Raw genomic sequence first — 27,120 nt, 5'->3', positions numbered from 1 at the left:
CAAAAAAAAAAAAAAAAAAAAAAAAAAAGGAATAAAAATATGCATCTTGTAGGACTGTTTAGAAGATTAAATACATGCAAAGTGCTTTGCGAAATGCCTGGTACATAGCAAGTTAGCAATAAGTGTTAGTTATATAGATAGAGTTCTTCTCATAAAGTGCATAATCTACTGGAGAGAAAAATATGCAATGCACATTCACAATGCAGTGCTCTAGGTAGGTGTGCAATGTACTCTGGGAGCAAACAAAAGAGAATGAGTAATTGTACATAGCAACTCAGAAAAACTTTCAGAGAAGAGGTGGCATTTGATTCTTCTTCTCAAGCCGTGTCCACACACGTAATTCCATATAAATAATATTTATCTAATGTTTCTATAAAGTATTATAATATTTAATTATGTTTAATTATAAACATATGGTCAATTCAGTCAAAACGGTTAAAACCCTGGTTTAAGTACTGATCCAAAGTACACCTTCTACATTTTCTCTTTCCTCTAATAGGTCTTACTCATTCCTGTCCTCTTTCCCTCTTCTCACTATTCTCTCCCTTTTCCCCTCCCTACCCTCTTTGCTCCTCCATAGGACCATTTCCAACTTAGATTCTTCGGCATGGTTCTCTGATTTTATTCAAGATGTCTCCCACAAAGACAATCATAAGAAGCTGCTGCAGCAGAGAGCTGTAATTGCTTGTCTGGCTTCCATGTTTCGTTCTTGGAAGACAGAGAGGAGATAGAATGGGATTAAAATGAAGTATCTTTAATGGGTCAAATTTTATGGCGTTCTCTCCTACCACTGAGCCGATCAAATCTGGCTTTTCTCATCACTTGAGAATTGTAGGATGTGGTAAGCTAAACACATGCCCTCCCTCTCCTCAAAGAAATCCATGTCGTAATCTTTGAATTTCTGGAACCTGTGCATATTACCTTATATAGTTTTTTTTTTCTTTTTTTTAAAACATCTTTATTGGAGTATAATTGCATTACAATGGTGTGTTGGTTTCTGCTTTATAACAAAGTGAATCAGCTACACATATACATACATCCCCATATCTCCTCCCTCTTGCGTCTCCCTCCCACCCTCCCTATCCTACCCCTCTAGGTGGTCACAGAGCACCGAGCTGATCTCCCTGTACTATGCACCTGCTTCCCACTAGCTATCTATTTTACATTTGATAGTGTATATATGTCCATGCCACTCTCTCACTTCGTCCCAGCTTACCATTCTCCCTCCCCATGTCCTCAAGTCCATTATCTACATCTGCGTCTTTATTCCTGTCCTGCCCCTAGGTTATTCAGAACCTTTTTTTTTTTTTAAATTCCATATATATGAGTTAGCATACGGTATTTGTTTTTCTTTCTGACTTACTTCACTCTGTATGACAGACTCTAGGTCCATCCACCTCACTAAAATAACTCAGTTTCACTCCTTTTTTATGGCTGAGTAATATTCCATTGTATATATGTGCCACATCTTTATCCATTCATCTGTCGATAGGTTGCTTCCATGTCTTGGCTATCGTAAATAGAGCTGCAATGAACATTGTGGTACATGACTCTTTTTGAATTATGGTTTTCTCAGGGTACATGCCCAGGAGTGGGATTTCTGGGTCATATGGTAGTTCTATTTTTAGTTTTTTAAGGAACCTCCATACTGTTCTCCACAGTGTCTGTATCAATTTACATTCCACCAACAGTGCAAGAGGGTTCCCTTTTCCCCACACTCTCTCCAGAATTTATTGTTAGTAGATATTTTGATGATGGCCATTCTGACTGGTGTGAGGTGATATCTCATTGTAGTTGTGATTTGCATTTCTCTAATGATAAGTGATGTTCAGCATCCTTTCATGTGTTTGTTGGCAATCTGTATATATTCTTTGGAGAAATGTCTATTTAGGTCTTCTGTCCATTTTTGGATTGGGTTGCTTGTTTTTTTTGATATTGAGCTGCATGAGCTGCTTGTAAATTTTGGAGATTAATCCTTTGTCAGTTGCTTTATTTCAAATATTTTCTCCCATTCTGAGGGTTGTCTTGTCTTCTTGTTTATGGTTTCCCTTCCTGTGCAAAAAGCTTTTAAGTTTCATTAGGTCCCATTTGTTTATTTTTGTTTTTATTTCCATTTCTCTAGGAGGTGGGTCAAAAAGGATCTTGCTGTGATTTATGTCATAGAGTGTTCTGCCTTTGTTTTCCTCTAAGAGTTTTATAGTGTCTGGCTTTACATTTAGGTCTTTAATCCATTTTGAGTTTATTTTTCTGTATGCACGAACCTGTGTCCCCTGCATCGGCAGGCGGACTCCCAACAACTGCGCCACCAGGGAAGCCCCCATTGTATATTCTTGACACCTTTATCAAAATAAAGTGAATGTGTGTGGGTTTACCTCTGGGCTTTCCAATGATCTATATTTCTGTTTTTGTGCCAGTACCATACTGTCTTGATTACTGTAGCTTTGTAGTAAAATCTGAAGTCTGGGAGCCTGATTCCTCCAGCTCTGTTTTTCTTTCTCAAGATTGCTTTGGCTATTCAGGGTCTTTTGTGTTTCCATACAAATTGTGAAATTTTTTGTTCTAGTTCTGTGAAAAATGCCATTGGTAGTTTGATGGGGATTGCATTGAATCTGTAGATTGCTTTGGGTAGTAGAGTCATTGTCACAATGTTGATTCTTTCAATACAAGAACATGGTATATCTCTCCATCTGTCTGTATCATATTTAATTTCTTTTGTCAATGTCTTACAGTTTTCTGCATACAGGTCTTTTGTCTCCTTAGGTAGGTTTATTCCTAGGTGTTTTATTCTTTTTATTGCAGTGGTAAATGGGAGTGTTTCCTTAATTTCTCTTTCAGATTTTTCATCATTAGTGTATAGGAATGCAAGAGATTTCTGCACATTAATTTTGTATCCTGATACTTTACCAAATTCATTGATTAGCTCTAGTAGTTGTCTGGTAGCATCTTTAGGATTCTCTATGTATAGTATCATGTCATCTGCAAACAGTGACAGCTTTACTCCTTCTTTTCTGATTTGGATTCCTTTTATTTCTTTTTCTTATCTGACTGCTGTGGCTAAAACTTCCAAAGCTGTGTTGAATAATATTGGTGTGAGGGGGCATCCTTGTCTTGTTCCTGATTTTAGAGGAAACGGTTTCAGTTTTTTACCATTGAGAACGATGTTGGCTGTGAGTTTGCCATATATGGCCTTTATTATGTTGAGGTAAGTTCCCTCTATGCCTGCTTTCTGGAGGGTTTTTATCATAAATGGGTGTTGACTTTTGTAGAAAGCTCTTTCTGCATCTATTGAGATGATCATATGGTTTTTCTCTTTCAATTTGTTAATATGGTATATCACATTGATTGATGGGCATATATTGAAGAATCCTTGCATTCCTGAGATAAACCCCACTTGATCATGGTGTGTATCCTTTTAATGTGCTGTTGGATTCTGTTTGCTAGTATTTTGTTGAGGATTTTTGCATCTATGTTCATCAGCAATATTGGCCTGTAGTTTTCTTTCTTTGAGACACCTTTGTCTGCTTTTGGTATCAGGGTGATGGTGGCCTCATAGAATGAGTTTGGGAGTGTTCCTCCCTCTGCTATATTTTGGAAGAGTTTAAGAAGAACAGGTGTTAGCTCTTCTCTAAATGTTTGATAGAATTCGCCTGTGATGCCATCTAGTCCTGGGCTTTTGTTTGCTGGAAGATTTTAAATCACAGTCTCAATTTCAGTGCTTGTGATTGGTCTGTTTATATCTTCTATTTCTTCCTGGTTCAGTCTTGGAAGGTGGTGCTTTTGTAAGAATTTGTCCATTTCTTCCAGGTTGTCCATTTTATTGGCATAGAGTTGCTTGTAGTAATCTCTCATGATCCTTTGTATTTCTGCAGTGTCAGTTGTTACTTCTCTTTTTTCATTTCTAATTCTGTTGATTTGAATCTTCTCCCTTTTTTTCTTGATGAATCTGGCTAATCCCATAGGTTTGGGGTTGTCATGTTTTCATTGTCATTTGTTTCTAGGTATTTTTTGACTTCCTCTTTGATTTCTTCAGTGATCTCTTGGTTATTTAGTAGTGTATTGTTTAGCCTGTTTTTTTTTTTTTTACAGATTTTTTCCTGTAGTTGACCTAGTCTCATAATGTTGTGGTCAGAAAAGATACTTGATATGATTTCAATTTTCTTAAATTTACCAAGGCTTGATTTGTGACCCAAATATGATCTGTCCTGGAGAATGTTCCATGAGCACTTGAGAAGAAAATGTATTCTGTTGTTTTTGGATGGAATGTCCTGTAAATATCAGTTAAGTCCATCTTGTTTAATGTATCATTTAAAGCTTGTGTTTCATTATTTATTTTCATTTTGGATGATCTGTCCATTGGTGTAAGTGAGCGTTAAAGTCCCCTACTATGATTGTGTCACTGTCGATTTCCCCTTTTATGGCTGTCAGCATTTGTCTTATATATTGAGGTGCTACTATGTTGGGTGCATAAATATTTACAATTGTTATATCTTCTTCTTGGATTGATTCCTTGATCTTATGTCGTGTCCTTCTTTGTCTCTTGTAATAGTCTTTATTGTAAAGTCTATTTTGTCTGATATGAGAATTGCTACTCCAGCTTTCTTTCAATTTCCTTTTGTGTAGAATATCTTTTTCCATCCCCTCACTTTCAGTCTGTATGTGTCCCTAGGTCTGAAGTGGGTCTTTTGTAGACAGCATATATACGGGTCTTGTTTTTGTATCCATTCAGCAAGTCTGTCTTTCGGCTGGAGCATTTTATCCTTTCATATTTAAGGTAATTATTGATATGTATGTTCTTATTACTATTTTCTTAATTGTTTTGGGTTTGTTATTGTAGGTCTTTTCCTTCACTTGTGTTTCCTACCTAGAGAAGTTCCTTTAGCATTTGTTGTAAAGCTGGTTTGGTGGTGCTGAATTCTCTTAGCTTTTGCTTGTCTGTAAAGGTTTTAATTTCTCTGTTGAATCTGAATGAGATCCTTGCTGGGTAGAGTAATCTTGGTTGTAGGTTTTTCCCTTTCATCACTTTAAATATGTCCTGCCACTCCCTTCTGGCTTGCAGAGTTTCTGTTGAAAGATCAGCTGTTAAACTTATGGGGATTCCCTTGTATGTTATTTGTTGTTTTTCAATTGCTGCTTTGAATATTTTTTCTTTGTATTTAATTTTTGATAGATTGATTAATATGTGTCTTGGCGTGTTTCTCCTGGATTTATCCTGTATGGGACTCTGTGCTTCCTGGACTTGATTGACTATTTCCTTTCCCATATTAGGGAAGTTTTCAACTATAATCTTTTCAAATATTTTCTCAGTCCCTTTCTTTTTTCTCTTCTTCTGGGACCCCTATTATTCGAATGTTGGTGTGTTTAATGTTCTCTCAAAGGTCTCTGAGACTGTCTTCATTTTTTTCATTCTTTTGTCTTTATTCTGCTCTGCGGTAGTTACTTCCACTATTTTATCTTCCAGGTCACTTATTCGTTCTAATGCCTCAGTTATTCTGCTATTGATTCCTTCTAGAGAATTTTTAATTTCATTTATTGTGTTGTTCATCATTGTTTGCTCTTTAGTTCTTCTAGGTTCTTGTTAAATATTTCTTGTATTTTCTCCACTGTATTTCCAAGATTTTGGATCATCTTTACTATCACTAGTCTGAATTCTTTTTCCGCTAGACTGCCTATTTTCTTTTCATTTTTTTGGTCTGGTGAGTTTTTACCTTGCTCCTTCATCTGCTGTGTGTTTCTATGTCTTCTCATTTTGTTTAACTTACTGTGTTTGGGGTCTCCTTTTCACAGGCTGCAGATTTGTTGTTCCCATTGTTTTTGGTGTCTGCCCCCAGTGGCTAAGGTTGGTTCAGTGGGTTGTGTAGGCTTCCTGGTGGAGGGGACTAGTGCCAGTGTTCTGGTGGATGGGGCTGGATCTTGTCTTTCTGGTGGGCAGGTCCACGCCTGGTGGTGTGTTTTGGGGTGTCTGTGAACTTTTTATGATTTTAGGCAGCCTCTCTGCTAATGGGTGGGGTTGTGTTCCTGTCTTGCTAGTTGTTTTGCATGGGATATCCAACACTGTACCTTGCTGGTCCTTGAGTGGAGCTGAGTCTTAGCATTGAGATGGAGATCTCTGGGACACCTTTTGCTGTTTGATATTACATGGAGCTGGGAGGTCTCTGGTGGACCAATGTCCTGAACTCGGCTCTCCCACCTCAGAGACACAGGTCTGACACCTGGCCAGAGCACCAAGACCCTGTCAGCCACATGGCTAGAAGAAAAGGGGGAAGAAAGAAAGAAACAAACAAACAAACAAACAAACAAACAAACAAAGGAAGGAAGGAAGAAAGAAAGAGAAAGAATGAAAGAATGAAAGAAAGAAAGAAATTAAATTAAATTTAAAAGTTATTAAAATAAAAAAATTATTAAGATTAAAAAAAATTTTTAAGTTACTAAAAAAAGGGGATAAAAAAAGAAAGAAGAGAGCATCCAAACCAGAAATCAAACCCAGCAATTATAACAAGTGCTAAAAACTGTACTAAATAAAACAACAACAACAAAAAAATGGAGAGACAGAACCCTAGGACAAATGTGAAAGCAAAGCTATACAGAAAAAAATCACACAAAGAAGCATACACATACACACTCACAAAAAGAGAAAAATGATATATATATATATATATATATATATATATATATACATAGAAAAGAAGAAAAGGAAGAGAGCAACCAAATCAATAAACAAATCTCCCAACTCTAAATACCAAACTAAGATAAACATAAAACCATAAACAAATTAGATGCAGAAATCAAACCCCAAGTCTACAGTTGCTCCCAAAGTCCACCGCCTCAATTTTGGGATGATTCGTTGTGTATTCAGGTATTCCACAGATGCAGGTACCTCAAGTTGATTGTGGACATTTAATCCGCTGCTCCTGAGGCTGCTGGGAGAGATTTCCCTTTCTCCTCTTTGTTCGCACAGCTTCTGGGGTTCAGCTTTGGATTTGGACACGCCCCTGCCTGTAGTTCGCCTGAGGGCGTCTGTTCCCGCCCAGAGAGGACGGGGTTAAAGGAGCAACTGATTCGGGGCCTCTGGCTCACTCAGGCCATGGGGAGGGAGGGGTACGGAGTGTGGGGCGAGCCTGCGGTGGCTGAGGCCGGCGTGATGTTGCACCAGCCTGGGGCCCACCGTGCATTCTCCTGAGGAAGTTGTCACTGTACCACGGGGCCCTGGCAGTGGCGGGCTGCACAGGCTCCTGGGAGGGGAGGTGTGGATAGCGACCTGTGCTCGCACATGGGCTTCTTGGTGGCGGCAGCAGCAGCCTTAGCGTCTCATGCCCGTCTCTGGGGTCCGCACTGATAGCCGCGGCTCGCGCCCGTCTCTGGAGCTCCTTTAAGCAGCGCTCTGAATCCCCTCTCCTCGCGCACCCCAAAACAACGGTCTCTTGCCTCTTTGGCAGCTCCAGACTTCTCCCCGGACTCCCTCCCAGCTAGCTGTGGTGCAGTAGCCCCTTCAGGTTGTGTTCACGCCGCCAACCCCAGTCCTCTTCCTGGGATCCGACCTCCGAAGCCCGAGCCTCAGCTCCCAGCCCCGCCCACCCATCCCGGCGGGTGAGCAGACAAGCCTTTTGGGCTGGTGAGTGCCGGTCGGGCACCCTGTGTGGGAGTCCCTCTGCTTTGCCCTCCGCACCCCTGTGGCTGCGCTCTCCTCCGTGGCTCCAAAGCTCCCCGCCCCCACCACCCGCAGTCCCCGCCCGCAGAGGGGCTTCTAGTGTGTGGAAACCTTTCCTCCTTCACGGCTCCCACCCACTGGCGCAGGGCCCGTCCCCATTCTTTTGTCTCTGTTTTTTCTTTTTTCTTTTGCCCTACCCAGGTACGTGGGGAGTTTCCCGCCTTTTGGGAGGTCTGAGGTCTTCTGCCAGCGTTCAGTAGGTGTTCTGTAGGAGCTGTTCCACGTGTAGATGTATTTCTGGTGTATCTGTGGGGAGGAAGGTGATCTCCGCGTCCTACTCCTCCGCCATCTTGAAGGTCTCCTCCCTTATGTAGTTTTAAAAGTGGGGAGGAGAGTGTCCTGCAGATGTGAATAAGCTAGGGTTCTTGAGGTAGGAAGATTATTCTGGACTATTTGGGTGAACCTTTAATGTAATCACATGTACGCTTATAAGAGGGAGGCAGAGGGAGATTTTACACTCACAGAGAAGGCAGCAAAGTGACCCAAAGGCAGAGTGGAATGATGTAGCCACAAGCCAAGGACTGCCGGCAACCACCAGAGGCCACTCTGATCCTCCAAAGGGAGCATAGCCCTACTGACACCTTGATTTCAGCCCAGTGAAACTGATTTTGCACTTCTGGCTTTCAGTATTGTGACAGAGTAAATTTCTGTTGTTTTAAGTCTCCAAGTTTACGGTAATTTGTTATGGCAGCCGCAGGAAACTAATACATAGGGTTTGCAAGGGACTTTTGCTTTGTCCTATAACATGTTTTTAAACCTCCAGGCTTTCACCTTTGAATACTAGTCTTGAATCACTTGCCCTTACCTACTTCACACAGTGCAGATACTTCAGCTCCTAACATCATTATTCCTTTTCCCATTTGCAGCACCCCATTGTACAGCAGTATTTCCCCCATTACTGGGATTTGAATTCCCCCTTGGCTGCCTTGGCTTTGGCCTCAGGATATTCTAGTTAGCCAAACCCCTCCGGCAAAACATATCAACATACCTGGAGTCCTCTCAGCCTTTGAGTGAAACCAGGCTTCTTTCAGATAATTTTGAATGATTTCCTGTTTAAAATAAAAACATGATATGATTTCAGCGTCTCTATATCTTAACTTCCGAATCATTTTCAACCTTCGGAAAATTTCCTGGGTTTAAATACCACCAAATCAAATCCTGGCTCATGCATTACCAAATCAATTAAGGCCTAGGGTGGGTTGAAAGTTAACGTACATCACATTTCCCTAACCTACCAACTTGAATCAAAGTAAATGAAAAATGAAGTCTTTTTAAAAACTGGTAAAGCAGCCGTGGTGAGCCATCCAGAATAATAATCGATGAACTCAGTTGTAAGAATTGTATGAAATTACTTGGTGCTTTAAGGACTGGAGGGCTCAGAGTTGATAGTATTTCGTAACTTGTTGAATGAATGAAGAAACAATGAATAACTAAATTTTGACAAATAATTTACCTTACTGGATTAAGTATTTAAAATGCAGATTGTGTTTTTATTATAATTTACCTAGAAAAATAATACTTGTAATTCCTACAAAGGAGAATGACTGTTCAAATAACTGGGGTTTTTTTTTTGCTACAATAATAAATATCAAGAACAAAAGAAGGCTCTTACGTTCCCACCAAGATTCTAAAGGCAGATTTTAAAACAGAGGGGGAAAAAAAAAAAAAAACTTTGTGCAAGAAAAGGCAACCTGCTTTTTTTAAAAAAAAAAAAAAATTTATTTATCTATATAGGCTGCTCTGGGTCTTCGTTGCGGCACACGGGATCTTCAGTGTGTCATGCGGGCTCTTAGATGCGGCATGTGAACTCTTAAATTGCGGCATACATATGCGATCTAGTTCCCCAACAAGTGATTGAACCCCGGGCCCCCTGAATAGGAAGCATGGAGTCCTACCCGCTGGACCCCCAGGGAAGTCCAAGGCAACCTGCTTTTAAAGGTTCAAATCATCTAATTCCATTCCTATTCCCTCCTTTTCCCCACCACACATATGCACAGTGTAAGAAATAGTTGTCATTTGCCTTTTTAATAGTCGGATTCTTAATAATGGACATACTGAAGAAATGACCACATGGTCTTCTCTATATTCAGTTAATTAAGAGAAAGTATTCTGCTGGTTTGCAATTTTGCAGAACAACCAACCAGCTGTTTGATTGCATTTTTCATTAGCAAACACTGAGTCTGGAGTTGTAAAAACACATCTTGAGGCCACATTCAGTGAAGTAATTACCTAAGGCAAGATGGCTATTCAGAGGTGAAAAACAGTAATAAACCATGCTTAGAATTTGGATTTAACTCCTTAATTAATTTTTAATTAGAATTTAATAATTTCATACAGATGAAAAAAGACCTAAGGAAAAATGTTCTAGATATTTAAATTATTTGTGAAAATAAAGATGAGAAACTGAATAGGCAAAAAGGAAACTCCTTGCTTAGTGGGGAGTTACTCCAAGTTTCTCTTTAAATCAAGATTGAAAAGCAAGGTATGTTACCTACAGCAACAAATGCTAGCTAATTGCTAAGGCCATATTTCCCCCAACAGAAAGGTCCTCTCAGTAAATACTAAATGTCCAAAGTTGTGGGGTTTTTTTTAACTAGCACTTATCTTTCTACAAACTAATTACAAAGAATCCAGAGTTCATTGGTTCAGTGCAACCTCCTAAATGGAAGGCCTTATATGTTTCCTGGACCAGAATTAAGAAGCTCTACTGCCAAGATTGCTTGCTGCCTTTTAAAAATGAAGAATTCCATACTATCCAATGTCCCAGCTCCTAAGAAGAAAGAGTCACCTACTTCTTATCTCCCTTGCATTATAAGTACAAATTCTGACCTTCTGTAAACTGAATTTTCAAAAGTGACCTTCCCTAAACTGAATTTTCAAAAGTGGAATTGGGCAGACAGAAAGTCAAGCTGTGGACATTCTGTCAAAGGAGCTTCTAAACAAGCAGGACTTCAGAGTAAAGAGGAAGGCTTCTGTCTGGTGTTCTCCTTCACGTTCTAAATCTGAATATCTGAGGATTGTATATGCAAATTTTGCCTTTGACAATTTTCCACCGAAGTTCCTAATTTTTCTTTCAAGTCACACCAGTTCTGTGTCATCCACTAATTAGAATAAATATTAACAACAACGAAAATGCCTGAGGTATTCATTGATCATTCCACTAAACTCCTTTTCAAGATAAATTACAAGTCCTGAGTCATATAGTGAGTTTGTTGGTGACATATCCAAAACCAGACCTGGGGTTCACTAAGTGATTCTGATCACCCCTCCCAGCTCTTTCAAAAAGGATAATTTTTCCTTGCCTATGTGCTGAAAGCATAAGAGCCACCAAAGGATTTAGCACTCCATCTCCAGAATCCTTCCAGACCAATTCAGCTGGCTGGCCCCCCGAGCCTCCTTAATCTAGCTTTTTTCCTTCCCTCACCTCCTAAGTTTCCTAAGAATGCTCTCTCATCGGGGCCTTTGCATCCCTTCCAGGATGCGATTGTTCTCTTTTTCTCCATCTGGCCCACCACCGCACACACTGCAGCAGTGTGTCAGAGCCACACGCCCCCATCGCCCCAAGGTCCCAATAGGCCTCTGTTCCAGAAGAAGGAGGACCCTTCCAACACAGGACCCTTCCTCTGTGACCCAGACCTTGTCATGCTCTTCTTGGCTTCCTGTTAAAATACTTGTAACTGAACAAAGCCAAATATGAGGCTTTAGTTTTGCCACCACACAGTTTCATCAAAAATACCGGACACATTTGATACTTTCATACCAGAAAATTCAAAGTATCAGCCATTGTGCTCAATGCTGGGCACCCTCGACTTTGCAGACATCTTGCCTATAAAATAGGAGTTCTCTCCTCGCTTCCTGTGTTTGAATTAAATGCCAATGAGATCATGATATAAGCCATGAAGGACTTTTAGAAACCAATATCACTGCATCAATAACACCATTGCGGAAGTGAGTGGGGGAAATTTCATCAAAGCCAATAAAATAATAACTCAGATGGACCGTCATGCCTCTAAAGAGGAATGCCTAGGGGGAAAAATAACACACACATATTCACACAAACAATCCAGGCTTAATTAAAGTTCATATTTTGTCAGCATTGGGTCTGTAAAGTTTTCACTTCCAATAGAACAAAATGACCTGAAGTGTTTTTTCTCATTTTCATGTAATTTCTCTCAGCCATTCTGTCGATAAGCAAACTGGGTTTTCAATCTGTTTACCCTCCCACAGCCTGACCAACTAAAGTCTAAAAAAACTCAGCATGTTTTTACCACTCCCACCCCTACCATTTTCCTTGTCTGTGCAATGAACCTCACATTGGTTCTTGTCTTGCTAAATGTCCCTCTACATCCTACATATCAACCTTTAAAACAATTCTGTCATTCTGTCCTCTAGGCATCCTAAGTTATCCACACTCTGTTCATTTCTAAGTGATTCCCCAGCACATCTTCTCTCTCATCTCACCCCTTCCCCAAACTAATAACTCAAGGTTATTCCAAAAAATACACAAATGGTATTACCATATGTGACAGCCACTCTGAATGGCCCTGGAAAGGATAGCCATGTTCATCTATGGATATAGAACACAAAATCATAATGTGTAAGTTAAATAACCTTTATTTAGTGACAGGGTAAATAGTACTAATAACAATGCTTTAAGAACTATTGAAATGGCTCTACAATTTTTATCTGTAAGGACTGCTATAAGTTACAATATGCCTTTTGTTTTAGTCAACTAAAACCTCATCTATTATAGAGAATTCCCCAAACAAAATACTAAAATTTTACAAAACAATGTGGTAAATAAGAAGCTACCATTTATTTAGCTCCTGCTTTATATAAAAAACCAAGCAACATAAACGTTATTTTTTCCCCTTACATTCATCCTATAAAACAGGTGCTACTGTCTGTGTTTTATAAGATTCAGATAGATTAAGAGGTGTTCAAAGGCCACAAAGCTAGGAAATGACAGAAAGGAGATGTGAACCTGGTTCTTCCAGATGCTAAAGCTCAGGTTTTTCCAACTAAGCTCACTACTTCCAAAAGGTGTCTGGCATCTTCAAACAGAAGAAGAGGAAGTTTTAAAGGAGAAAGGACATTAGGATACCTACCTCTTCCTTATAAACAACATGAAATCCTACAGCAAAGTCCTGAAACCTTTCAACTTTACAAATTCAAACATGATTTAACCTATGTGTTCATACTGCTTTAGTAATTTGCTGTGTAAAGATTCAGGGTGCATCTGTGCCAAACCCAAAAATACGTGGTGCATGATTTACAAAAAAGTTATTCTACTTCAACTACAGTAGCGGTAAATGATCGATATAGAGCTCAAGCCATTTAGTCTACTGGATGAACTCGGTGCGTCTCAGTTAAAGCCCAAGATGTTTCAGTTCTACAGAGACCATTTTCTTGACTGTATGTAGACATTTTTGGCTAAGAAAAATGTACATGTTTATCAAACCCTGAAGAAAAGCAATACTTGTTCTGGAAAGTGTGTACAGGGGCATTTAGGGGGGATGGGCTGGATGGATGGAAGGAAAAGTCAGGCAATCAAAGTGTAAAGCAAATTAGTGCAGTGGAGTTGCCATTTATGTATAACACTGATTTCTACGACTTAGACGAAAGAAAGTCCTCTGTGATAGACAAGTATCTAGCCTAATAGACCATGAAGAGGAGCTGAATTGTACCTCTGGGGACTCTTTGCTTTTTGTTGACTTATCTTGCACTCACAGGAGCTAGACTACTGAATTTAAAAGACTAATTTTGTCTTCAGTCTCCAGGAGATCACTATAGGCACACTTTTTTTTCTCCTTGAATTCTGACTTTGTATTTAGAAGTACAAATGTTACCACAGCCTTATAAAAATGTCCCATCCAGGGAAAATAAAAACATGTTTATGCAACAGCTTCCTCTGGATCCTAAAAAATAAAAGATTATTTGATACAAAAGGGACACTGAATTCTAATCTTTAGTAAGATTAGAATTTCTCTCATGAAATCACTTACCATTTTCTTAACTGGCTGTATTCACCCTAGTATTTCAAGTCCTGTGTTTGAATGGTTTCCTGTTACCCTTCCGAGGGAATGCTCTAATAACAAAACCCTATGTGTGTCACTTTATATTTGGTGAGAGGATTGTTCTTGATCTAATTATATTATAAAGGGGACAGCTTCATTAACCAAAGTGGCAGAAATAACAAAAGCATCCAATACTTATTCCACCTGGACATTTCACAAAGCTGAATGATTCTTTCCTATTCAAAAATGCCTCTCTAGTGCATTTATTAAAATGAGCTTTCAACAAAACCATTGACTAGAGAGAGAAGACAGCCTCAGCTGTGCTAAAACTTGATTTCCTCTGAGTACCAAATAGCTTCATAAATATTTCAGTACAGAGAGCAGGGGAAAGCATTTAGAAATTAGAAAGTATGGCAGTGTCTGCAGATTTAGGAATAGCCACAAAGGATTCATGTCAACTCAGACTTATAGAGCACCTACTGTATACTAGCCTATGGTCAATGCCAGTGATGCAAAAACAAATAAGAATAGTTTAAAACTTCAAAGAGTCCATGGGGCTTATGGGTGAAATAAACATTTAAATAAAACTTTAAAGATATGATGGCAGGTGTTCTGGTAGAAGCATGGAAAGCAGATTTAGATGTAAAAGGAGCTTCACCATCCCTCTTTTGAGCCTCTGCCATCTGTCCCTGTGCTAAGTGCTGTCATCCATGTTATCTCATTTAATCCTCACAACTAATGATGTGATCGGGTTTTAGGAGGTGCTGTGACTTTATTCATTCAACAAGGATTTACTGAGTACTTACTTTGGGCTGAGCACTATTCTATGCACTGGATAAGCAGTGGACAAGACAAAAATCCCTACTTTCATGGAATTTCCATGGTCTTGGGAAGAAACAGAAAATAGGAAAATAACTAAATTTAAATAACATATTAAAAGGTGATAAGTTCTATGGAGAAAATTAAAATAAAATGAAAAGGAGGGTGATGAGTACAGTTATAAATGGAGCGGATATCAGGAGGCTTCACTGAGAAAAAGATATTTGAGCAAAACCCTGAAGGGAATGAGGCACCTCGCCACAGTGAAGAAGCAAAGAGGTGGCTATACTGAGAAAGGGAGGCGGGTAGTGAGGACGTGATTCTTACTCACAGCTGAAGAAAGGGCACTGTGGACAAAGACAACCATAAGTGTAAACACTGTAAGGCAAAGCATGCCACCCATCAGATGTAGAGAAAGCAAGGAATGGATGAAAAGAAGCCATTTCTGCAAAATTGTGTGGTGTATATTCAAGGAGATATATGAAAAAATATTCACCGAGATAGCAATGGGGATTTATCTGAGTGGTAGAATGTCAGTTATTCACCTTCAAAGTTTTTGATTTGTGTGAATGGTTTCCAATGGAAGTATATTATTTTGTCACCAGAAAAAAAATGGTTTCTTTTTTCTTTTTGGAAAAAAAGTGAATTGGCATACATTCACTCTTGAATTCAGTGACTCAGAAGAAATGGCTAAATCCCTTTCTATCCACTTTTCCTAAGTAATAAACATCCCAATTTCAGGGCTCATTAACAACTACTTTAGCAACAATCATTTTCCCCAGACTCTTTCCCGGCTAGCCATGGCCACATGGGTAGGTTTACCCTATGGACTGTAAATAAAAGGAGTATGGGTGATTCTAAAGAAGTGGCCTTAAAGGAAGGGCCATGATGGGCTTCTTCAGCTCTTCCTCCTGCTGCCGGCCTGGAATCAGACATAATCTTTGCTGCACAAACACTTCCTTGGAACATTAAGGACAAGCGTCTTGTCCTAGGGACGTCACAGACAACTTTGTAAACCACCCAACGAGCCCTTGACTCCCACCTTCAGACTTCTTTCATAGCAAGAAAAAAATCATGAGTTTGGGATTAACATATACACACTACTATATATATAGTAGATAACCAAAAAGGACCTACTATATAGCACAGGGAACTATACTCATTATTTTATGATAATTTATAAGGGAAAAGAATCTGAAAAAGAATATATATATATATATATATATATATGTAAAACTGAATCACTTTGCTTACCTCTGAAACTAACACAATATTGTAAATCAACTATACTCCAATAAAAAAAAATCTTGTGTGTTTAAACCACTCTTCTTTTCATGTTTTCTGATATGTGGAGCTGAACCCAATCCTAGCTAATATGGTATATAAAGCAGTGTTCAGCTCCTATGTTCTCAGTGTACCTTCCATGCTCATTCTATTATGCCACAGGTGCCCCTTGCACAAGGGAGGGAGATCTTGGAGGAGCAGACACTTGAGCCAAGTCTTGTGGGTTGAATCAGAACTTGAGGCAGCCACATACTGTCATGTGCTAGAAAAAAATCTTGAAAAGGATATGGATCAATGGGAAGAAATTGGAACTAATAGAATTTAATAAGAAGCTAAATTAACATTTTTTAAAAACCCAAAGCTTTCCTTTATACCAAGAATATCCAGTTAAAAAGAATCTCAATAATAAGAGGAACAAAATGTATAAAGTAGCTACATAAAAGTAAATACGAGGACATGTGTAAATTTATAAGAAGAAAACTATAAAACTTTAACAAACGTAAAAGACGACCTAAACAGATGTTCTAAATAAATGCCCCTTGCTTGAAAAGTAATCACGACCAAAAAGACTTGAATGTTATGAAAAATAAGAATAATAAAAAGGCCCTTCCCTACAATAACAAAAGATACATAAAGGTTACAGTACTTACTGATGCATCGTCCCGATGCAGAAATTAACAAGTAGATTCAAGGAAGAAAATACAGTACTGAAACTGATCCATAAATACATGGATATTTAGTATATGATAAAAGCAGAATTTCAAATTAGTGGAAAAAGAATGGACTATTCAATGATATTTAATGATAATAGGAAAAATATCCAAATGGAAGAAAATAAAATTAGATGCTCACCTCACTCCAAATATTCAGATAAATTTCATATCACTTAAAGTTCTAAATGTTAAAAAAAAAAAAAAAACTGAAAGAACACTAGAAAAAAATACGGAAAAAATTACAACTAGAGGCCTTTCCAAGTAAAATGCCTTTCCAAACAAGACAAGAAACCATTAAGGAAGGCATTAAAGAAAAAAACCGCAAGACTATATAACTCCTAATTCTCTATGACAAAGTTGCCATAAATACAGTTAAAGGAAAAAAATCAAACTGAAGAAAATATTTTAAAACTGAAAGAGACAAAAAGCTAATTTCCCTAATATATGCAGACTTTCTTTAAATCTATAAGGAAAAGACAAAGGTAAAGAATATAAATACGTAATTTTTTCAGAAAACAAAAATTCTCAAACTTACTAATAAATACACAAGACATGAAAATGAAAACAATGTGTTTTACCTATCAGATAAGCAAAACATTAAATTGTGGAGGCTCTGTTCATCGGATTTCAGGTCCCTTTCCAAAGGAATTATTCCATGTGTAATTGTAGATTTATTGTGTCTGCAGAAAGGTGAGCTCAGGATCTGCCTCCATCTTCAACGCTCTGTTTTTTTGTTTTTTTTTACTTTGCAATCGCTAATGTTGGTGGCATATAAACTTAGTTTCAAACCAACCTAACTCTCAATGTCACTTCTAGGCATACAGCATTTATTGACTTGTTGTCCAACCACAAAGATCCCCCAAAATCAGCATTTCACTCACAGTACATAAAGATTTGGTCTGATAAAGCAATAGCAGTACAGATCCCTCTGCTAGGCACTCTCAAATTCAGATTCCTCGTCATGTATGCTTGTTAAACTATTCCCTAAAATCCATTTTCCCTTTATGTATAATAAGGATTTATTCAATCTTGACTTTGTATTTCTATAATATTATTTTATTATTCACACTCTTGTTTTAAGCAACTTCAAATCCTTGTGGAATTATTGACAAATAAATATGTAAAGAGAAAGGCATAAAGATAGAAGTGATAAGTAAGATGCAGGGGGCAAAAAAGAAAATGGGTTTAATTCGAACTTTCTTGATTTCTTCTGAGACACTAACCGAAGGAATTAAATATTAAATGATAAATATAATCTTGTAATCAACTTATGACCTCTCCCAAAAGTGTGATTCATCTGAAGCAGGGACACACCCACAATTTAGAGCTTGCAAATAACCCCTTTCTGGGGACAAAAGGTGGAAAATCATCTAGGTCTTCTACATAAACTATGTTAATACTTCTGATTTTAAACATCTCCTATAAAAATATTTTTGCAAAATAAATATATACATTTTCTTATTGCTGATGCTAAGACCCTTGGCTATTATAGACATCAAAAACAAGAAAATACATACACATGTATACACGCACACACATTTATCATCAATTATACGGTAGAATGTATGCATCAATAGTGAAAAAGCCAAAGAACACCTCTTCTTTTTCTACTCTGAAAATATATAACCAAACTTTGGTTTTGATTGAAATCATTTGTTCCATGATTATGTGTTATCCAAGTTTCATCTGAGTCTATCTCAGAATCTTCTATCTTAACCTATCCAACACCTTTGGCAAAAAAAAAAAAAAGAAAAGCCTGTCCTACCATTCCTCATGCAAGTGATACGTATCTGCTTCTGTTGTGCACTGCTTGAAGTTTTACTTAAGGAAGAAAGCCCTTGTAGCTCCCCTTTTATGTAATTCATCTTGGGGATAATCCCCCAGGAAATGTCTGGATAGCTTCATTGGGTTATGGGAAATGAAAATCCTATGTTGCTTTAACTGAGTATGTCTTAGACCTTATTGTTGGAAGTGAGCCTTACTTGACATTTGATATTAATCATAGACACTGGAGAAACACCTCAGGGAGCTGGAATTGTCATCTGTGACCAATCAAGTCTCACTGGACAAAACTCACTGCTCAGTGTCGCCTTAACTTATTTTGCTGAGATGTCACACCTGTCAGCCAGCTTGCACATCTTTCCAAGAACGTGCTAGGTTTAGTTTCCTCCCTGTCTATAAATGCAACGTAAGTTAGCGACATTCATTGACAGATTTCAGCAGTATTTTTTCCCCTAGTCAAGCTGTTAGTTCAATTGTTAAGTACAGGAATTTCTTTTTAGTCTTCAAAGAATTCAGAACCACAGTCAGAACTAGGGGAAGGTAGCAAAACAGATTGACAGCATACCCATCAAGGTAGTCCAGCAGTTGTTTAGCTGTTTACCAACACTGCCTGCCCTCCCCCCATCTCTGCAGCAAGTAGAATACTGAAGAAATATACCTGGACTTTTCAGATATAGAAAACTGGAAGACACCAATATGAATGAAGTCGTGGTTGAATGGAAGTTAATTTTAAGTTGCTCAATTAATTATTAAATTAGTAATTTTTTATGGTTTATACATAGCCTCTTCAGTGACCCCTGCATTATGCCTGGGCTCCTTCCAAGAGACCACAAAGATTGGTTGGTGAGCAGAGGCAGCATAAAACTAAGGACCAGATGGAGTTTGGAGGTGCTCCCCAAGGGGCCTTCTTCAAATTACTAAAGCAAAGGTGGAGAAAACTGTGCTTAAATGTAGATATAAAATAGAGAAGTTTGAGAGGTTGTTTTTGAAGAAAATTGTGAAAATGGATTGAGAGAAATTGGGGGTTGGGTAAAACTCAGTTGTTAAGTATTTACAGAATGCAAGACACGAAGCTAAGTATTATTCTTAAGTGTTTCCTAAGACGTCCCCTTGAAAGAGTTTCTTCAATCTAGATGTATATAGTGTTCAAAACAATTACAGCTGTGCAAAAGGAAAGGAGGTAAATTATCCAGGGACTCCAGCAGAAATATTGTCCAAAAAGGATAATTTTTATTTCACATAAAAAATTATAAGCTCTTTGCTAAAGAGGCATTTCTCTATTTATAAGAAAATGAGACCATGTTTGGTGAAGCCAACGTCTCTAGTGTATGCAGAGCAGTGTTGGCTTCTGCAGTCCTGGCCATGACCATGACCAAATGGGAATGAGATTCAAACCCTTTGTCCATCAGGATTTGCTTCAGGCTTCAGAGGGAAGCCTGAAGCAAATCCTGACGGACACTTTAAAAAAAATACCACTAATCATGTTCAAGACCTTTTGAGGTCCCACCTGTATTAAATATAGAGCAGGGGAAAGATTTAACACTTTCTTCCCCATCTCAAGCAAGCCAGAAATGCTCACTGCATTAGTAATATCACTTCAAGTCCTGCATGTGGCAGATTTATTCACAAAGTAAAATTTTGTGTATTTTTTCCTTTTTATAAAAAAAAATTAAAGTAAAAAAGATGAGGTTAATGAAAAGCAATTATTTACATAAGCAACATTTTTATGTGATTTACCTCTTAGGTTAAACCATGGGATGCAAACCTTGACTCAACATCATTTTAAATAGTATTGTTATTGATTCATACAGCTGACAAAAAAATGGACATGAATTACATTATGCTGGGTCCTTCGAGGAGTGTGGTAACTTCATAAATCTTTGTTGGCACACTTGCCTCATGTCCTTTGTAAATATTTTGTACACTCGTGTACTATTAACACCTACCTGAAATAGAAGAAGTAAAGTTGATCTCTTGGTGAATGACTGCATTGGCCCCAATTCCCTGGGATCCTATATCTGGCTGGTCCTTGAAGTCACATGCCCTCAGCCTGGTCATACCTGGCAGGCTAACAGAGCATATTTCTTTTGCACAGGGCATAGCTACAAACCCTCAAGGACAACATGGCCAACTCCAGTTTCACCCTTACCTCTGTAATGTATCCATCGCTGGAGAATAAGAGCAGCATGACTAATGGTGATTAGGAGGCCATGTGGTGTGATGGAAAAAAAACTGAACTTGGAATCAGAAGGCAAGTACTCTTGTTTCAGTGCTAACCCTTATTAGCTACACGACTTAAGGCAAATCTCTTCCAATCTCTGTCCTCAGTTTCTCCTTTGTAAATATGGGCAATGATAGTTTACTATACCAGCTTGTTTTTAAATAAAACAATACGTGAAAGCATTTTTTAAATAATATACATGTAAAAATTATATGTAATTAATAATCAAGATTTAATATTTTCTGATCACAGGATGTCAACTAATTAGCCTACTTCCACATAGTTACATTAACTGACTTTGTAAAAGAGATCAATTAAACAAAGACACTGATCTCCTTGGTCAAAAGCACTGTAGCAGAGTGTTTCTTGTTCTAACGTGGTTGTAATTGCCTTAAGACTCCAATGTACACTTCAGTCACGTAATACTGTCAAGATTTTGCCTCTACATTGATTTTTCTTTCTTTACATATTTCTCCTGGCCAGGTAAGAAGAATGAATAACGACAAAATTAAATGCTGCTTCCTTGACACTTTCTGGTTTCAGAGGCATCTTTCACCCACATTTAATTGTAGGCAATGAATCTCAGAACAAAGAACTTTCACCTCACCTTCCCTTGAAAAATAAGTGAGTAATAATGATAGATAAGGCTCAAATATAAACTTGGCTGAACCTAACGTGGGAAGAATTTGGCCAAGGAGACAGAAAACTGGCGGGCTGTACTCAGCTGTGCTAAAAGCAAATGTCATATCAACATGACACAAACCTCTATGTAATCTGTTTTTCCTTCAGTTAAGTGGAGGAAAGAGGGGGATTAGAGTTCAGTAGTTCCTCACCTTTTTGTGTGTCATGGGTCTCTTTAAATATTTTTATATATTTTATATATTCTAATATCTAAATACTGAAAATCACAACCATCATATGAGGTGGTATTAATATTATCTTCACCTTATGATTAGGTCACTGAAGCTTAGAGTACATAATAACACAAGTAAAATTTGCATCTAAGTCTAAGGAATTCAAGGACCCACATAAACGATCTATAGAAGACTTCAGGTTAAGATTCTCAGAATTAGAGCATACAATCTTTCTACCTATACATTCTTTTCTTAAAGGGAAGGCACATATTCTATTTGGATCACACATAAAACCAATGTGGTCTGATGTGACCCATTTCCTTCTAATAATAGATGGATAGTTACCTAAGATGGATCATTACCCACCAATGGATATGCATCACTATTACCCAGTGAGATAACAGCACACCAGCATCTTTTCAAATAATGCCAACGATTCTAAGTAATAAAAATGAATTCACTTTGTCCTGGTGACATCCAGAGAAGCTGCTGCCAGTGGATCCTGAATCTGTCCTCAGGCCACTTTCCTTCTAAATGCACACTAGATTGGACAGTTTTGTCAGAGACCATGGATTCTTACCATGATTCCTCCCCTGTAGAGAGCACAACTTTCTCAAATCCAAATCAATATTAATCACACATTAGAATGGAATAAACACATTTTCAGACATCCAAGCTCTCCAAAGATGTTGTTTCTATGCACCCTTTATTTTAGGAGATTGCTGGAGGTTACGCTCCATCAAAACAAAGAATTAAACCAAAAAGATCAAGACATGATATCCAAGAAGTAGAAACTGTAATGCAAGAGATCTCATTGAATGACAGCAAAGATAAGTCACAGGACTATAGCTAAAGAGGGATGAAAATGTGTGGAAAGAGAATTGAAAGTTATTTTACAGAGCTGTTAAAGGATAAAGGAATTCTTAACCAGAAACTTGAAGAGAGCTGAGCAAAAGAAAAAAAAAAGCAACAAATTCATAGCAAAAATAAAAGTTTGCATAAGAAATACACTTAGCAGTGAATATTTACAAGTACAAAATAATGAAAACCCTGAATATGGACTTAACCATGAAGCTATTCTTCAAGTTTTCAGGAAGAGCAAATACGTCTGCATGAAAAGGGGTATAAGAAAACAAAATCTTCATCTTCTGCAGTCAATAGGTAACAGCTAAGACATAAAATATGATAAAGTAGTTATAGAATCATGCCATTAGAAATATATAGGTGATTAATGGAAGCAATACCTGAAGGAGTTGAGAATGATTATACCTGGGGAGTGGAAAATGAGACGGTGAGAGGGACAGCACGCTTTAATATTATTTGACTTTTAAAATTATGTACAAAAATACCTCAATAAAACTAAAAATTAAACGTTAACAAGATAATAAAGGAGACTCTAAAATAGACAACAGCCACATCTGCCTCGTTCTAGGAGGAGTTAAGTGCTGCCTCTGCTCTCCCCTTCCTATTCTGAGGAAGCTCCGCCTCCACCCAAGGTCATCTTGGCATATAACATTTTTCTCAACCCCATGGTACATTCCAGAAAGTACTGAAACTAAAACTGCTTCAGGGTCTTCTTATTTGTCTTTAGTTGTGATTAAGAAGTAACATGGAAGCTTCTGGGGAAAAGATATTATCATTGTGTTTCAAGTATCATTTTGAGTAAATGATTCAATGCAATGTTACTGCAACGCTGTTGATCAAGATCAGTTGTGGGAAGCCCTGATTTTGTCTTCTCAAGTTCAAAGCGGTCAGTGCTTTCAAAAGCCATCACTCGTGGTTACACTGCTATGTTACCTGGTGAGTCACACAACTTCTGGATTTATGCACTCTAAATGAAAAGCAAAATGGCATACCAGTCAGGAAATCCTGACTGGAGATACATAGAAAATGCGGAGTATCCCCAAGGCAGTTGGTTGCTAAAAGGAAATGTCCTGAGTCACTACTGTCTACTCAAGGTTTGAATGCACCATAGATGTGCCAACACTTTCTCCTTCCACCTTTGCCAATCTGATGCATTAGGTCCACCTCAGAGAGGATAAGTAAGAGCAAGCATTCAGAGTGTGTCTCTTAGTATGAACACAGCTTTTGCCCACTCTGTCCATCCAAAAGCCACAATAGATACTGGTCTTGGGCAAGTAACAAATGAAATCAGAGTAACAGACTTTATTTTAGGAGGAATCGCTTAGGTTTCTCCAACAACAGACCCCCACCCACCATGGCAAACATGTCAAAAGTTCACACCTCTGAACACTCAGGAAACTGAGAAGACAATGCATGTGGTTTACTCTCATTGTTACTAGTAAAACAGCTCTAAGTGTAAATCCTGTTAAAAAATACATGAGGGCTTCCCTGGTGGCGCAGTGGTTGGGAGTCTGCCTGCCGATGCAGGGGGCGCGGGTTCGCGCTGAGCCATGCGTGTCCGGGGCCTGTGCTCCGCAATGGGAGAGGCCGCAGCGGTGAGAGGCCCGCGTACCGCACAAAAAAAAAAAAAATACATGAGTTTCCAGATAAATTTTCTCTAATCTACAAAGTGTGTTTATGCACATGTTTCAGTGTTGAAAGGAATTTTTAAAAGATAGCCCATCATGCATCTAATGCATATTTCCCACTCCATCTCTGCCAATTATGCAATACCTCTAGAGTTAGGATCTCGCTTCCTCCAAAAGCAGCTCTATTCTGTATACGACTGAGAGCTAGGAAGATCTTTCTTCAATCTATGGTTCAGTAACTGCTACTCCATAATCCTTGTATTCCTTTGGAGTCATAAAAAAGAAGAAAAGAATCAAACTTCTTTTCCACATTATAACCCTTAAAATATTTGACGTCAGTTTCCGTTCCTCCCACCACAAGTTTTCTTCTTCCCTCTACCCTTTCTGCCACAGCTCTCCCAACAGTTTCTACAGCCTTTTCTCATAGACCGCAGCCCTAATTCCTTTCACTGGGCAGGTACTGTGTAGAGCAGTATCACGTGCGGCTTTGATCAGGGGCATCAGACTCAGAAAAACCAGGGTTTTAATCTTGCATCTATCCTGTACGTATATGACTTTGACCAAGTAAAGTGTCTAAGCCTCAGTCTCCTAATCCACAAAAAATGTCAAGAACAATACTTATCTCTTAATATAGGTAAAGTCAAGGTGCCTAAAATATAGTAGGTTTAAAGAAGATGCTATATTACCACTGTGATCAAGGTGCCTAAAACATAGTAGGTTTCAAGAAGATGCTATATTACCACTGTAGTGATCCAGCATGCGTGTGTTGTGATTTGTCTATTCTCTGTAAAGGGACAGAGTCGCCTAAGTCTCAACAGACCATTACGAGTAGGACCCAGCCAACACTGAGCAGTGTCATACTCTTGGACCACTGGGCACAGCTTTCATGATTGGCAGGTTTCTCTCATTTGTTTACTCACTCCTCCTGCCAACGCAGGGGACACGGGTTCGAGTCCTGGTCCGGGAAGCTCCCACATGCCGCCGAGCAACTAAGCCCGTGCGCCACAACTACTGAGCCCACACGTGCCATGGCTACTGAAGCCCACATGCCTATAACCTGTGCTCCACAACAAGAGAAGCCACCGCAATGAGAAGCCCGTGCACCACAACGAAGAGTAGCCCCCACTCACCGCAACTAGAGAAAGCCCACACCCAGCAACAAAGATCCACGCGGCCAAAAATAAATAAAAATTAATTAATTATTTTTTTTAAAAGGTATCAAATTCAACTAAGACTACAGAGCCACATCCCTCTGCAACTATCCAGGTCTAGCACTGAACAAAACTACAAGTAAACAAAATACTGGAGTATGCTTTTCATTCCAAAGGATCTCTCCTTACAGCCCAAAGGGGAAAATGGCAGTGCGTGAAGGTTGAAGGGAAAAGGAATCATAAAAACTGTCAGAATCGCTTTTGGGGGTCCAATTCTAGCAATTTAGGTTGCATCCAGATGCCAAAATAACCCTGAAAATAAGATTTTGGATATCCAAGATGGAGCAGTTACAGATTAGACAGCAGTGCTAATGACAACTGGACTCTGCATTTATTTGGATGTCCGTATTTGGGTGTCAGAGGAAATCTGTTTAAAGAAGAATTCCTGGCTGTATTTGGAAAAATAATCAGGTTGAATTGAGTTCAGTTCAATTTTAGGGAAAAAAAAAAAGTTTCAATAACAACAGGTGACCAAATAGCCAAATGAATGAATATGTCCATGGGTTCTTTTTGCATTCTATAGATATAGCTCTCAGGGAAGAGAAATTCATGAGGTTCTTGAGTTTTGGGAATAAGAAACCACAGTAGAAAACAGCAAGGCTAAAAGCATGACAGTTTGATTAGGATAAACATTAGTGATACATAAATTGAGTGAAATATATGCACTGGTTTTTTTGTAGAATTGAGACTACTGAATTTTTATTTTTTTACTTTTTGCAGGAAAATTAGAAAACACAGGGAGGCAGAAGAACATGAAAAAGTTTCCCGTAATGCTACACCAGAGATAATCACTATTTGAAAACTGTGTATTTAAAGCATTTTTTACACCATTTTCAAAAGGAGTATTTTGAAAAATTGAATCTTATAAGTCTAGCCTCTTCTGACCATCAGTGAGGAAGTACAGACATAGCAGAAAAGTCACCTCTAGAATCTAGTAGCTGGGGCACTAAACATAGATTCCTGTACCTTTTTACTTAATTTCTCCTAATAATTGCATCATGTCATTGACCTAGAAAAAAAAAAAAAAGAAATTTTGTCCAGATGTTTCCAGACACAACTATAATAAGTATAGCTATGTAGAAATCAGGCAAACCCATTTTAGTCTTCCCTTTGTGTTTAAATAGAAGAATCATACGGTTAACCTGAGAGTAGACTTCTAGTTATTGAATAGTTGATGGGTTCTGGAGAAAGGAAAAAGGATGTGCCCAATGAAACCAGTTTGTTGCAAAAGAAGCTTTATGGTAAACTCCAGTTTTTAAAATGACAAAAGGAGAGATGTGTACCCGGTGAAAGATACAATGTAAAAAATAATGGAAGTAAAATAATGTTAGAAAAGCTAAAATTCTAAAGTCAAAAGAACTAAATCAAACAAAAGGGACATTTTAAGTTAGATTTAAAGCAGGTAAAATCAGGAGGATAAAATATCCCTGATTGTAGAAGATGGTGCTATGTTAACAGATGTTTGTATGAAGACAGAAGTCTCTCTTTTTCCCCAAGGAGAGGAGAATGGTCTTTCCATTAGAAAGCGTAGATGTATCACTTAAGTCCCTTGCAACTCAAACAGAAGGGTTTTAGGGATGTTTCACTTTTCAGCATACTGCTGGAGTTTTGGATAAATACCACCAGGCATATGATTTCATATCCAAAAAGCTTCTTGTAAGTTTCATAACTAAGAGGCAACTTTTCATGGAATAGTGTTTTTGATGTCAAAAGATTGGAAACATTATATTAGGAATGCGGATATGTGCACCTATAATAGGACATGCATTTGCAAAGAATTACATTGCTACCTACAGCTGAAACAAAAACCTTAGATTCAGAGGGCCACTATTAAGTAATATAACTTTTAAAAGCATTTCATCAACAGTCGTTCTTGTTTCTAAAATTTCTAAAATCACAGATTGTTTAAACACATATCACTGATTTCATTTTTCAGAATATTTGCTTAGAAGTAAAGAAATTCAGATCATATTCTGAGTTTCATCCAGAAGGGTAAGTCAAACTTCTTTTCCACTCAAAGAA

Source organism: Lipotes vexillifer, unplaced genomic scaffold (genome assembly GCF_000442215.2).
Source record: "Lipotes vexillifer unplaced genomic scaffold, Lipotes_vexillifer_v1.1 scaffold49, whole genome shotgun sequence".
NCBI classification, from domain to species: Eukaryota; Metazoa; Chordata; class Mammalia; order Artiodactyla; family Lipotidae; genus Lipotes; species Lipotes vexillifer.
Note: the sequence above shows the minus strand (reverse complement) of the source record.